General features: G+C 35.1%; 1 long non-coding RNA gene across 1 annotated transcript; it reads right to left on the reverse strand.

Annotated features, from left to right (window-relative positions):
- Window position 1: 1 nt before the first annotated feature.
- On the reverse strand, window positions 2-1,481 carry LOC149572008 (uncharacterized). Its single transcript, XR_016358848.1, has 2 exons — window positions 556-1,481; window positions 2-450 (listed from the first exon to the last, which is right to left on the reverse strand). It is a non-coding gene; the product is annotated as an uncharacterized LOC149572008 (long non-coding RNA).
- Between the last annotated feature and the right edge of the window lie 738 nt (window positions 1,482-2,219).

A 2,219-nucleotide genomic window follows, 5' to 3' on the forward strand; every position in this document is an offset into this window, starting at 1 on the left:
ATTGTATGGAAAATGTGATTCGTATTACATTAGATCAAATCTTCACATGTGAGGGTTGTTTACAAACCAGGGGCTTGATCATTTTGAAATTCTGAGAAGCTTTTACAAATGCAAAGCAATCAATATTTCTTAGTTTTGACATATTTGAACTTGCCATCACTTAATTGTTGAAGAACTGCAGTTGAAAGGGGAGGAGGAGAAGGCAGAGCAACCTCCAAAATAACCCACTTCACTTTCCTTTCCTGGCCTTCATACCAACAATCTGATTTCACTTCACCTTATGTAGAACAACAAAGAAGAGAAGGCAGAGCAAACCCTAAAAGACCCTATTTTGTGGCCTTACAAGTGATTTTAGAGATTTAAAGAGAGAGGAAGCAATGGCTGCTTTCACGTGCCACAACATACTGTTGCTTTTGTTTTCATCCTCACCACAACCAGAAATAAAACCCCCTGTTAAGATGGAGTCATTCCATTAGATTCATTGAGTTTATTTACAAGAGAACAAACAAGGAACACCAACTTATAAAACTGTATAGGAAAACGAATTCATATTACATTGATTATCTCTCTTAAGCTCGGAGCTTTACAGAAAATGGAAAGATAGATACAAAAGCACAAGTGAGTGAGATTTTTTTTGAATATTACTCAAGTCTTGTCCTTTGCAAACCATGGGTTTGATCATTTTGAAATTCTGAGAAGCTCTCCCAAATGAAAAATGATCCACATTCTTTAACCTTCCACATATTCCAAATCACAACCACAACTTTTCTATGTCTCCAAAGTTGAAGAACATGCGGGCAAAGGGAAGGAATAGGAAACAGGGCAACCTACCAAGTTTTGGTTCTCCCAAATCCCAAATAAATCACTTCTCTTTCCATTTCTAGACTTCCATACATATTTGAAAGCACTAGCACAAACAAACAATCTGATTTCACTGTATTGTATGTAGAATAACAATGAAAAGGGGGCAGATCAAACCCTAAAAGACCTTATTTTGTGGCCTTAATAGTGCTTTTACAGATTTAAAGAGAGAAGAAGCGATGGCCGCTTTCACATGCCCTCGCTTTGGGATGTTTCTACCAATTGATGGAGATTCAACCGCCATAGCCATCCGATTTCAGAGATACACACCGCAGAAATTGTAAACACAGTGAACTTCACCGCAACCACAGTTCTGATTTGGATGAGTTTATGGGTTTGCACAAGGCTACGTTTAAAGAAACGATTTGGGAGATAATGGAATAAAGTGTACTCTGCAGAACAGGCAAATTTTAATCTAAAAAATTACAAGTGATGCACACCCACTATCTATTACCATATTGAACACGTTTCTGGCAGCGGACATTATAATATTCATAGATACCTCAGTCGGATGAATGATTGCCAATTTTCCATTATCATACGCTTCAGATAGTGCGCAGCAGCTTTTGAGATTTGAAAATGGACTGGTCCATGCATCTTAGACTACCAATATAATATCCAATAATGCATGCAACGATGGAATGTTGGGAACGCATTTGTAGTTGTTTTAGTCTTGACGTGATTGTTTGGATTGATGGATGTTTAGTGAATGGAACTAAAGGAGTTGGAATTCATGTGGGAAATAGCATTTGAATTATTATAGTTGTAGGGTAGATTATATTAAAGGACAATACTATGGTAAATGTAAGAGGGATATGGCTATTAGGATTTGCTCATAGGAGAAATTAGGGATACTATCAAAAGGAAAAGATGGATTTTCAAAGATGAACATCATTAGATAAATTTTATAATGATCTACAATCATATCTATATCATATGGACTTGTTTCTAATATCAAATAAAAGAGACTTGCTCTTTGACGAGGAGATTTGGCTTGAGAGCAAGTGCATCAAAGTAGATTTGATTGATGAGCAATGCAAATTATCTAATCAAATGGACCTCTTGATCATTCTTGTATATAGTCTACATTTCTTTAAATATACAAGAAGTGTAAGGTTTAAGAACAACTCCTCTATGGAACATTGTAATCTTAACTAACTTATGCAATACACATTGCCCATGTTACAAGGAAGGATGGAAAGATGAAAAACTACAAATTTATTTAAACTTGTAAAAATTAATGATATTATTACATTTAAAATGTGACACCCTAATGAAACATTAATAGGATAAGTAAGAATTAAGTGCATAGTAAAGCACAAATCCTTAATACAAGATATATCAATGAAAGAATAATG

Source organism: Cupressus sempervirens, chromosome 2 (assembly GCF_028749045.1).
Source record: "Cupressus sempervirens isolate cs-2001-9-10 chromosome 2, ASM2874904v1, whole genome shotgun sequence".
NCBI lineage: Eukaryota > Viridiplantae > Streptophyta > Pinopsida > Cupressales > Cupressaceae > Cupressus > Cupressus sempervirens.